At 42.5% G+C, this 13,483-nt stretch overlaps 1 protein-coding gene across 2 annotated transcripts in view; it reads left to right on the top strand.

Annotated features, from left to right (window-relative positions):
* The window catches only part of LOC126212842 (ankyrin-3-like), a 94,139-nt gene that overhangs the window by 16,475 nt on the left and 64,181 nt on the right, over positions 1 to 13,483 (top strand). The window lies entirely within an intron of this gene.

Genomic DNA, 13,483 nt, shown 5'->3' with positions numbered 1-13,483 from the left:
GTGTGCAAGCTTCCCTCCAGCTACCTGCGCCACCTGTTCCCTGCTTGTCTTATTCAAACACACTAGACTAGTAGCCTACTTGAATATATCGAGGTTCTATTTTTAGAACAGCGAGAGAAGATATAAAATAAATATACGTAATTTGTTCAGAAATCTCTCTCGTCCAAGGGTCACACAAACTTGTATTCAGTACAGTTCGTTGCTCCTGCATGATAAGCAATACGTACGTGAGACGTTATTGCTATGCAAGTAACATAACTGGTAGAGATGGGCGTGACCCACCCGTGGTACACACAGGCGTGAACTTGTTGGGGTAACTGCTTTGGGTCACAGGGCAGTCATAAGAATACTGCGAGGGAACTGCGCAACATCGTTGGGTATAAGTGTATCATTGCATTTGGTATTGTAGAAAGCTCCAGTTGGAATGTCATTTGGTCATCATGTTGCGTATACAGGGTGTTTTTTACCACCGTGTACAAACTCTAGGAAAAGTTAACGTAATATTGGTAAACTGCAGGAGTATCCAGGGCAAGGTTCCTGAATTAGTATCTCTTATTGAAGGAAATAGTGCGCATATAGTATTAGGAACGGAAAGTTGGCTAAAACCGGAAGTGAACAGTAACGAAATCCTAGACACAGAATGGAATATATACCGCAAGGATAGGATAAACGCCAATGGTGGAGGAGTATTTATAGCAGTAAAGAATTCAATAATATCCAGTGAAGTTATTAGCGAATGCGAATGTGAAATAATCTGGGTTAAGTTAAGTATCAAAGGTGGGTCAGATATGATAGTCGGATGCTTCTATAGGCCACCTGCATCAGCAACCGTAGTAGTTGAGCGCCTCAGAGAGAACCTGCAGAACGTCGTGAAGAAGTTTCGTGATCATACTATTGTAATAGGGGGAGACTTCAATCTACCAGGTATAGAATGGGATAGTCACACAATCAGAACTGGAGCCAGGGACAGAGACTCTTGTGACATTATCCTGACTGCCTTGTCCGAGAATTACTTTGAGCAGATAGTTAGAGAACCAACTCGTGAAGCTAACGTTTTAGACCTCATAGCAACAAATAGACCGGAACTTTTCGACTCCGTGAATGTAGAAGAGGGTATCAGTGATCATAAGTCAGTGGTTGCATCAATGACTACAAGTGTAATAAGAAATGCCAAGAAAGGAAGGAAAATCTATTTGCTTAACAAGAGTGATAGGGCACAAATCGCAGAATATCTGAGTGACCACCATCAAACGTTCATTTCTGAGGAAGAGGATGTGGAACAAAAATGGAAAAAATTCAGAAACATCGTCCAGTACGCCTTAGATAAGTTCGTACCGACTAAGGTCCAAAGCGAGGGGAAAGATCCACCGTGGTATAACAATCATGTACGAAAGGTACTACGGAAACAAAGAAAGCTTCACCATAGGTTTAAGAGTAGTCGAATCATAGCTGATAAGGAAAAGCTGAACGAAGCGAAAAAGAGCGTAAAGAGAGCAATGAGAGAAGCATTCAACGAATTCGAACATAAAACATTGGCAAACAATCTAAACAAGAACCCTAAAAAGTTTTGGTCATATGTAAAATCGGTAAGCGGATCTAAATCCCCTATTCAGTCACTCGTTGACCACGATGGCACCGAAACAGAGGACGACCGAAGAAAGGCAGAAATACTGAATTCAGTGTTCCGAAACTGTTTCACTGCGGAAAATCGTAACACGGTCCCTGACTTCAGCCGTCGCACGGACGCCAAAATGGAAAATATTGAAATAAACGATATCGGAATTGAAAAACAACTGCTATCACTTAGTAGCGGAAAAGCATCCGGACCAGACGAGATACCCTTAAGATTCTACAGTGATTATGCTAAAGAACTTGCCCCCTTTCTATCAGCAATTTATCGTAGATCTCTGGAAGAACGTAAAGTACCTAGCGACTGGAAGAAAGCACAGGTCGTTCCCATTTTCAAGAAGGGTCATAAATCAGATGCGAATAATTATAGGCCTATTTCACTTACGTCAATCTGTTGTAGAATAATGGAACATGTTTTGTGTTCTCGTATTATGACGTTCTTAGATAATACAAATCTCCTTCATCATAACCAACATGGATTCCGCAAACAGAGATCATGTGAAACCCAGCTCGCCCTATTTGCCCAAGAAATTCACAGTGCCGTAGACACTGGCGAGCAGATTGATGCCGTATTCCTGGACTTCAGGAAGGCATTTGATACGGTTCCGCACTTACGTTTAGTGAAAAAAATACGTGCTTACGGAATATCGGACCAGGTTTGTGATTGGATTCAGGATTTCCTAGAAGAAAGAACACAACATGTCATTCTTAACGGTTCAAAATCTGCAGATGTAGAGGTAATTTCGGGAGTACCGCAAGGAAGCGTGATAGGACCTTTATTGTTTACAATATACATAAATGACTTAGTTGACAACATCGGTAGCTCCGTGAGGCTATTTGCAGATGACACGGTTGTCTACAAGAAAGTAGCAACATCAGAAGACTCGTACGTACTCCAGGAAGACCTGCAGAGGATTAATGAATGGTGCGACAGCTGGCAGCTTTCCCTAAACGTAGATAAATGTAATATAATGCGCATACATAGGGGCAGAAATCCATTCCAGTACGATTATGCCATAGGTGGTAAATCATTGGAAGCGGTAACGACCGTAAAATACTTAGGAGTTACTATCCGGAGCGATCTGAAGTGGAATGATCACATAAAACAAATAGTGGGAAAAGCAGGCGCCAGGTTGAGATTCATAGGAAGAATTCTAAGAAAATGTGACTCATCGACGAAAGAAGTAGCTTACAAAACGCTTGTTCGTCCGATTCTTGAGTATTGCTCATCAGTATGGGACCCTTACCAGGTTGGATTAATAGAAGAGATAGACATGATCCAGCGAAAAGCAGCGCGATTCGTCATGGGGACATTTAGTCAGCGCGAGAGCGTTACGGAGATGCTGAACAAGCTCCAGTGGCAGACACTTCAAGAAAGGCGTTACGCAATACGGAGAGGTTTATTATCGAAATTACGAGAGAGCACATTCCGGGAAGAGATGGGCAACATATTACTACCGCCCACATATATCTCGCGTAATGATCACAACGAAAAGATCCGAGAAATTAGAGCAAATACGGAGACTTACAAGCAGTCGTTCTTCCCACGCACAATTCGTGAATGGAACAGGGAAGGGGGGATCAGATAGTGGTACAATAAGTACCCTCCGCCACACACCGTAAGGTGGCTCGCGGAGTATAGATGTAGATGTAGATGTAGGGATTGATCGATGACAGCATGCGGAACAAGAAAGGTCTAATGAACTTACGTCCGGAAATGAATGATTTCCACGCTAGAGACCATTTATTCAATCATACACTGTTACGAAGACTGCAGTCTAATAGTCGCTGTACCACGCAGTGACAGTTACACTATGTACTGAAAATGCTTTCCATGTGCCTCAATCCATGCGTGTATACGCGCCGTAGCGTGCTCTGTCTTCCACGCTCACACCGGCCAGGCTGCATACGAACAGCGTCGAAGGCAGGATGAATACGCTGCTCCAGTGTCTCCACATCTGGAATTGGCTACGTGTGCACGATACTTCTTGAGCTCGCCCCATAACCAGAAATCGCTCTGGTTGAGATGCGGTGAACGAGCAGGCCATGCAACTGGACCACCTTCTCCAATCCATCAACCAGGGAAGACACCATTGAGATGCGTCTGGACGTTAACGGCAAAGTGTAGCAGCCACATAACCATTAGAGTCATCAACAGCACTTCTTCCAGAAAGACGCCCGCAAGAAATGCCGATAGTTCAGGCCTATTAGGCGATGTGGAAGGAAGGCTGGTCCCAAAATACGGCCGCCAATTATCCCGGCCCACACATACCGGCTGCACCGATGCTGATGATTCGCTGTCACCATACCATGGGCGTTCTGCATACCATCCCACAGATACCTGTTACGAGAGTTGAAGCCCGCATCTCGTGGTCGTGCGGTAGCGTTCTCGCTTCCCACGCCCGGGTTCCCGGGTTCGATTCCCGGCGGGGTCAGGGATTTTCTCTGCCTCGTGATGGCTGGGTGTTGTGTGCTGTCCTTAGGTTAGTTAGGTTTAAGTAGTTCTGAGTTCTAGGGGACTGATGACCGTAGATGTTAAGTCCCATAGTGCTCAGAGCCATTTTGAACGAGAGTTGAAGATACCACTCCACGTAAAGGTGCCGTCATCTGTGAACAGGATGGATAACACAGATCCCGGAATCGTGGTTGCCTGGTGAACAAATCAGTGACAGGTTCCCAATGTGGAAAGTCTGTCGCTAGTACGCCCTGCACACACTGTAAGTGATAACGGTAGTAACAGTCGTCATGGAGAATGTCCCACACGCTCGTCTGGCTTACCCTGTACAGGCCGGTCCACTGCCTGCTACTGAGATGGCGGTCGCCTTCCACACTGCTGATTACATTTTCTTCCAACTGTAGTGTCTGATCATTTCGGGTACGTCCTTCACGACTTCCTGCATCCTAAGTCATGATGTGCGATAAACAGTACCACCCTCTATGAGGATATCATGCATACTGTAACTGTAGCTGCATGGTATTACACTGCAGCTTCTGTAACAAAGTATGATTGAATAAATGGTCTCTGGCATACGGATCATGCGTTTCTGGGCACCATCAGACATTTTTTGTTCCTTATCCTCTCATTGATCAATCACTAGAGTTTTTACATGGTTGAAAAAGTCATCTTGTATATTCCATAAACCCTTACAGCGATAAAAGTAATCTGTCTGTGTAACGTATCGGTAGAATTTTCGCAAAGGTTTACTTACCTGTGTTATGTCCCACACCGTAACTTTTTTTTTTTAGAGACATACTGATGTTACAGAGTTCATCTTGGACACGCAAGTTCAAAATGTAACAACCGACATCCTCTATTTCCTTCGTGTCCAAGTAAAATCAGATATGACAGATAAATTTTCCTCTAAGAGTCACGTCCTAAAACTTCACATCAATTTTAAACATTTTTCGTGTTAACTGTATTTAAATCCTGCTTGAGTTGTAATATATTCCGTTTTCTTACGCTATGTACCATCAGGTACGTATTTTGTGCTGCAACATCAGCTGCGATCAACATTTATCCTCCATAAAAATTATCGGAGTAGCAGCCTCATTCAAAGAAACATTTATCCAATCCTTAATTGTGTATCAAAGTGAATAGACTTAAATTTTTTAAAATTTTCATAAGTTACCAGTTATGTGTAGTACGTGTGTCGCATAAAATCAGTGTTCCTATAGCGCTTGTTGTAAGTAACATGTATCCCATTGTCTGCATTTACTGTAAACTAACGATAATTTTGATTTGGTTTTCGACTACAATCTCTAAAAATTTCACGAGGTTAGTAGCGTTTATAGAAGATGCTACTGCACTATAAAGGAAACATCGATTTGCGAACGGACTGCTTCAGATCTTAACGGTAACTAGCTGTACTTGGAGCTTAACTGGCCCAGAACATAAGAAAGGATCTGCAGGCTTACTTCAATGATACTTTTTTACTGTTCTGAAAAACATTACACCAGCCACACTGCAGCCCTACTGTGAACACCGTCCTCGAACGTGGGAAGAATTAGCTGACGTTCATAAGTTAAGATCAGTCGCCTGGAAGCTGCTGTACATGGGTGTTTCTGGAGAGTTACCAGCAGTAATGTATCAGATATACCACAGATACCTGTTACTATCTCCTGCTGTCACTTCTACACGGAGTACATGATCTGTCCCCACTGATCCACTTGGCTGTCATCAGCTTCTACAGGAAGTACATGATGTGTCACTACTCATCCACTTGGCTGTAAGAAGCTTGTACAGGAAGTGCATGACATATGACCAATCATCCACTTGGTTGTCAGCAGATTCTACAGGGAGTACATGATCTATCACCGCTCATCCTTCTTGGCAGTCAGCAGCGTCTACAGGAAGTACATGATCTGTCACTGCTTATCCACTTGGCTGTCAGCAGTTTCTCCAGAAAGTACATGATCTGTCACCGCCCATCCACTTGGCTGTGAGTGGTCTGCCATTGGTAGGACTAGGCTGCATGGACAGTGGAGCAGGGACCAGGGAGGACTCAGCACGCGGTACCTATCACCCTAACCAACAAATAGGAGGTGCAGACTTCCACTGAAATCGAAACTGAGTCAGTGAGACTAACTACAACTTTTGAGTAATATGGTATGTGCAGTGTCAAGAAGAGGCAAACACGAAACGATAGCATCTGTTAACAGTAGGAAGTTCAAATGTACGGCAAGTGAATGTATCCGTTAGGTAAATGCAAGAAACGATGTGAGGGAAGACTTACTCACTGTCTATGGCTGGAAGCCTTATTCAGCCTGCTGAAGAGGCCATTTCCTCAACTGCTGAGGGAACGTGGTGCAACCGGCAGCTGACCGCGCTCTTCGGCCACACTTGGATCATTCAACTGTCAGAGAAGGTTGAGAATGCTGGTCTCACTCATCTAACTTCAGTGAGACAATTTGCTGCAGTGCAAAACTGGTCGTGCCCCCCACGTTCTGAATCGAATGTAACTACTGACTCAGAGTTCGAAGGTTCTGTGACAAACCAGCCTGAAATTTCTTGGACCTGCGTCAAAGGGTTGAGTACTCTATAGACACCGTAAATGGGTCAGGTGTTTGGTACACATCAGAGGCTGCTGCTCAGGTAGCTGTTTGGGTGCGGAGTGGACACAACGGTTTTCAGATTAGACTACTCTTCATCCAGTCCAGATAACGATAGGGACCTGAAACTGTCAGTAATAGTCCCAAAGAAGAGTCACATACTGGCGAGAGTATTACAGTTCAAGTGATCAACTTCTGAATCACCGCTAACAACGTGCCAGGGTTTGAAGCAGGCCCAGTAGATCTCACATAATACCCGGTACAGAAGGCTGGTGGAAACGCGGAACTGACAGCAGTGAGATACTGATAAAAATTACAGCGTGTATCGAAAATATACATGGAGATAGTAGGGCATTTGTCCCAGGTCACAAACAAATTGTACCAACCAAAACAGAAACATAAAGTGTGTGTGAGGCTGTCTGGGAAAGACTCAGTATCATTGGTGGGCATTAATTTGGAAACAGGTCCCTCTGTCAACTTCTAGATCTACTCCAGATGCAACAAAAATTATAGAGAAAACCGAAGCACTGTTACATAAGTTTCTAAGTCACACTCTAATTGTTAACATCTACTTCAACAATTAGAGTGTGACTTAGAATTGTGCAACAATCGACTGAGAAAATGACAGTTTAGTAAGAGGTGGGGGTGACAAGACGTCTGGTGAAACACCTCTAAATGAGTTGTCTGAGAATTACCTAAAACAGACTGTTTGGGAGCCCACTAGTGATATTGCATCTGATAGTTTCAAAATGACCATAACTCTTTGAGGAAGCTCACACAGAAACTAGTATCAATGACCATGAAGCAACAATGATTTACAACGTACAAATGGCAACCAAAACATGTAGCAGAATACATATATGTTCAGCAAACCAGATATAGAAGCAGTTGTGACCTATTTCAATACAAAACTCGAAATATTTAGCTCTGGAGAGAAACATGTAGAAAAATTGCGGTCCAGGTTTATAAGAACAGTCAACTGTGCACTTTGTACATATGTAGAGCAGTTCATGATAAGAGGGACACTCCACAGTCTGCAGTCATTTTAAAGATACATCTAAAGGAAAAGAGACAACTGGTCAATAAATGCTAGGCAAAACGTGGGGCTACATGTAGGAAGATGTAAACGAGATGTATTTGGCTGATGAAAGAGAATTTCGTCTAACCTACTAAGATTACCGAGTCGTAGATAGGCTCAACAAAAGGACTCATAATTAAAGCTTTCGGTCATTAAGGCTGCAGTCAACAATAGACAACAAACACACACACACACACACGTACTCACGCAAACGAAACTCACACACACGACTGCACTCTCAGGCAATTGAAACCACACTGCGAGCAGCAGCACCACTGCATGATGGGAGTGGTGACAGGGTGGGGGTGAAGAGGAGGTTGGGGTGGGGAGGGTAGGGGTAGTATGTGTGGGCGGCGGACAGTGAAGTGCTGCATGTTAGATGGTGGGAATGGGAATGGTGGGGACGGGGGGGAAGTAGCAGAAAAGGAGGGAAATAGAAAGACTGTCTTTGGTGGTGGAATGACGGTTATGTTGTGATGGAATGGGAATAGGGTAGGAGCTGGATGGGCGAGGACAGTAACTGACAAAGGTTCCCACAACCCGCCTGGCGTCCTCCTTTGTTAGTCACTGTCCTCACGCATCCAGTAAGGTGCCCTGTTCCCATCCCAGCACTACACAGCCGTCATTCCACCACCACCCCAAGTCCTTTTATTTCCCTGCGTTTCTGCTACTTCCCCTCCCTCCCCACCTCTCCGCTGCCCTCTGTCTAACCTGTAGCACTTCACTGTCCACCACCCCACCATACTGTCGCTCCCCTCCCTGCCACAGTCTCCTCCTCTCCCCACACCCAGTCGCCACTCCCATCATGCACTCGTGCTGCTGCTCACAATGTGGTTTCAGTTGCCTGAGACTTCGGTCATGTGTGTGAGTTGCGTGTGTGTGTGTGTGTGTGTGTGTGTGTGTGTGTGTGTGTGTGCATGTCTACTGTTGACGAAGGCGCCATTGGCCAACAGCTTTAACTCTGAGACTTTTTTGTTGTGCCTATCTGTAACTCAGCGTTTCGTCTCAGTGGTGAGTTGCAACTTTCCTTTACGTAATATTGTCACATTCCATCCTGGATTTTTCATAATTTCACTCCTACTAAGACTACTGTAACAGAATAGGAAGGATCTCTCACAAAACCAAGGAAATGCCAGTATTGTGTAAAGCTGGTACCAAATTTAGTGTTCAGACACTCGCAGACCAGGTAATGACAGCAATTAAGAATAGCAAAGCAAAATCAGAAACTCTGAATTAGTATCCCGAAATGTTTCTTTACAGGTGGTATTGTGGGGTGTTGCTCTAATTTGTGACGATGACAGATATAGATGTACCATTAGTGTCATTAGTGTTGAGAAACAGCTGAGATTTAACAAGGCTCCAAGCCCGATGGAATCTCTATCTGACCCTACACCGAATTGGCGTCTGATTTAGCCCCTCTCTTAACCAAAATCTATTGTAAATCTCCAGTACAAATAACAGTGCCCCGTAGTTGGAAGAAGTTCGAGGAGACACCCATCTAGTAGAAGAGCAGCAGGAGTCATTCACAAAAGTACCGTGCAATATCCTTGCCATCCATTTCTTATAGGATTGTTCAACATATTGTCAGCTCAAACGTAATGAGGTTCCTTGAATAGAAGGACCTCATTGCCAATCAGTATGGATTTCGAAAACTGTCACAAGTCACATTTCTTTCATGACATCCTTAATGCTATAATGAAGGCAGTAAGGTAAATGCAGTAATTGCGATTTTCGATGAAATCATTTGACTCACTGCCATAAACACACTTACTACCAAAAGTAAGATTGTATGGGGTATGATGCGAAATTTGTGGCTTAACTGAGGATTTATTTGTAAGGGAGGACTCAGCGTGTTGCTTTAATGCAGAGAAATTAGTGTGTACAACGTAAGTGTATTGCTCCTCGAATTTGATGTAATTCTAAAATTAATAGTCTGTGAATGAATTGAAACGTTAGAACTTCAGTTGAAACACTGGTTCGTGCAAGTGGGAAGTAGGTGTGTAATCGTCTGAAACTTGAAAGAAAGGCTCCATTGCACGTACAGTAAATTGGTGGATAGCACGCAAAGTGTTCACACCTTGTCAACTGAACGACGCAAGAAGAGCGGCAAAATTATTTTATGTAGCCTCGGGTGTCGAAAAACGTAGGCTCATGTTTCAAGGTATTTACTGGTTAGCACTGAAATACCGTACCAAGAAGAGAATATACAGCAAGAGCCATGGATATTTTTGGCACATTTTTTGAATAGCCACATGAGATCGACACTGCCACCACCTGCATCTCACAGAATCATTTGAGTACTGAATAATTGCATAGACCACTTATCTGTTCTATTAATGAATAATAAGTTTTTGTTCCCTAAACAATGAGTTGGGCACTCTTATTTTATGCGCAATCATTTACGTCAAGGCCGGCCGAAGTGGCCGTGCGGCTAAAGGCGCTGCAGTCTGGAACCGCAAGACCGCTACGGTCGCAGGTTCGAATCCTGCCTCGGGCATGGATGTTTGTGATGTCCGTAGGTTACTTAGGTTTAACTAGTTCTAAGTTCTAGGGGACTAATTACCTCAGAAGTTGAGTCCCATAGTGCTCAGAGCCATTTGGACCATTTTTGAACCATTTACGTAAACAAGGTCCTATTCCAAGTGCTGCAATGATCCCAGCATTTAACTGAAAACTAATTACCTCCCATAAAAAAAACAATAATTTGCGTGGAGTAGTTGACACTATAAGTATTCAGTCAGGCCAAGTTTGACGTACTCCACGTTTTTTTCGTAAAGGATAGTTGATTTTTGATTAAAGTGTAATTGCCAAGAATAGATTTCAAGTATCGAACTTAAAGATTGTTCGTCTTAAAATCTTAGTACTGTGTAACAGTTATCTGTAAAAACTAAATTCATAACAGTGACTGGTTAGGCTTGAAGGGCTAGCTTAATGATGATTCTGCAGGTCTGAAGTTAAAGTGTTTATGATGTCATGTATACATAGTTAATAGTGTATCTCATATCGTGTTATGACTAAAATGTACAGCCTTCATCTGAGTCTACTGATGGACTAGTCTCAGAGTCCTCATGCTAACAGCTGAAGCAAATTTAAGTTTCATGTAACAATTACAGCATTAGTGATGTGCACGTGCAAGTTTTCTAATATTTGTGTGCTATAATAAGCAACTGTCTACAACTATTTAAATTATATTACGTCCAGACACCACATATCCCATTTGTGATAAATAGTATAAAGAAGCAAATGCTATTTGAATACTGAAATAATAGTAAGGTTGTTGTTATTATGGTCTTCAGTACAAAGACTGATTTCACGCAGCTCTCCACGATACTCTATGCTGTGCAGGCCTCTTCGTCTCCAAGTAACTGTTGCAACATACATCCCTCTCAACCTGTTTACTGTATTCATTACTTGGTCTCCCTGTATGACTTAAATCCCCGCCCCCCACCCTCCCTCTCATCACGCTTCCCTCCAGTACTAAATTCGTGATCTCCTGATGTCTCAGTGTGTGTCCTATCAACAGATCCCTTCTTCTAACTAGGTTGTGCCACCAGTTCTTTTCTCTCCAGTTCTATTCGTACTTCCTCATTGGTTATGTGTTGTGGAACAGTGAGGCTTCGTGCGAGCGATGTTCAGTAGGAGAAGTAAAGTTTGCTAAGAAAGTCCCGGACGTCACTCGCACTGAAAATGTACCTAAGGGCCAGTCTAAAACTGAGTTTGAGGAATATTACAAGGGGGGAATATAAGTGGTATGTTAACGTCGGCCTCGACTGTTCTGTCTGCACAGTGACACGTCGAACACGGTTGGCTCTGTAAAAAAAAAAAAAAAAAAAAAAAAAAAAAAAAAAAAAAAAAAAAAACTGGCCACATAGAAAGTAAATGATTAAGCAAACACAAATTTAGGGTAATTGGCACTATAATTACGAACTTGGACTTAACGTAAATATAACATGTTAACACTTACGTCAATAACAATGACAGAACTTGAGTGGTTTGAAATGTTTTCAAATCACGTAGAAATGTCCATTCATTAACCAATCTGCGTTTTTCACACATGCTAGTCCCACATGCAACAAAATGACAGTATTTATCTGTAGGATTTAACAAATGACCATTCTAATAACGACTCCTATGTAATGGTGCGTCCGTATTATACAGGCGATAAGAAGAGACTGATATCATTCGGCAGTGGTCGATGGGTTGCGCGCTTGTTTTTTTTAGTATTCAACTGTCTTCAGAGTCTGTCTTTAATATCAATGTTTTTACATGCGCGCTGAGTAAGTCTATAGTTTCTTAGGCGCGTCAGTGGTACTGGATTCATTTATACATTGGTACATAAATCGCTCTTGGCCTCTTTCATTACTCAGATCAGTGTTTTGTGTGACGAGATGTGGCAGTGTGAAAATACATCACATCGTCTCCCATGTGGAGAACGAGAACTACTGGATTCTCGTGATCCATGCGTAATTCCAGTGATGTAGTTGCACACAGTACTTGCATTCATCTAAATTGTAAAAATCGCACTCTTAAATTAATTAACATAACACATATATCATAATATCCACAATATTTATCAAATAAGTGAGAAGTGTTTATGCTTTGAACGTAAAGTCCATTGTTTTCGCACTATTATACTTCAGTTCATTGTGGTCGGTGCCACGGTTATTTGAGTTCCTCTGTCCGTGCACAGGCGGTGACCTTCACTCTTGAAAAGTAACTATACAACACTTTGATCTAGCTTCCATATTATTTAATAAATTCAGTCCTGCTGAAAAGAGAGAAACTTATAACTTAACATTAAAATCAAAGGTAGATTGCTTATACACTAATCATTGTCTGTATATTTGTACGATATTTTAGTTAGTTCAGGTGTTTTGTCTCTTTTGTAGAGTTTTTTTGTGGGAATTGCGTGGTATTTCCTTATCACTTATATTTACACTAACAAATTTGCATGTTGCACACGAACACAAAACACTTTGACGTTTAACGCCGTGGGTTGACGTTGGTAGTTTGTGGTCTGGTCACACTGCATCTTGACAAAAGAAGAAAAAGAAGAGAAGAAAAGAAAAGAAAAGGTTTAAAATCGAAAAATCCTGTATGCCTTGCGGCAAAGGGGACAGGGCATCAGCTACTACGTTTGATTCACCTTTAATGTAAATAATTTCGAAGCTGTATTCTTGGAGTGAAAGGCACCACCGGGTGAGTCGTGAATGAAGCAATTTGCATGATAGCAAGAAAGAAAGGGCTTGATGGTCTGTGTATATGCGAGTATGTTTACCCCAAACAAAGTAGCGAAACTTACGGAATGCCCAAATAATGGCAAGAACCTCCCGCTCCGTCACAGAGTACGACCTCTCGCACTCCGTGAGCGTGCGGATGCCAAAACTTATCGGTTTGACGATTTTCTGGCGTTACTAGACAATCTGTCCTGTCACGGTCGCCAGTTGTAGTGGTTAATACAAAAGAAGAAAATGAAGAAAAGAAAACGTTGAAAATGTGGGAAGAAATGGTGAATAAAAATGGGGTTTTAAAATCGTAAATGACCGTGAAAAAGGGAAAGAATGAAATGCAAATCGGACTTCGTATTAGAGAAAAAGCTATCGGACTTTGTGATTCGGAAAAGGTATTGTTGGGTGGGTCCCTGTGGCGTTTTTGAGCAAAAGGTCAACCAATTTCCACTACAAAAATTATTGCAAAAGAACAGAGAATAACAAAATGTAACTGACA

Source organism: Schistocerca nitens, chromosome 11 (assembly GCF_023898315.1).
Source record: "Schistocerca nitens isolate TAMUIC-IGC-003100 chromosome 11, iqSchNite1.1, whole genome shotgun sequence".
NCBI lineage: Eukaryota > Metazoa > Arthropoda > Insecta > Orthoptera > Acrididae > Schistocerca > Schistocerca nitens.
This window is presented reverse-complemented; position numbering and strand designations above follow the sequence as displayed.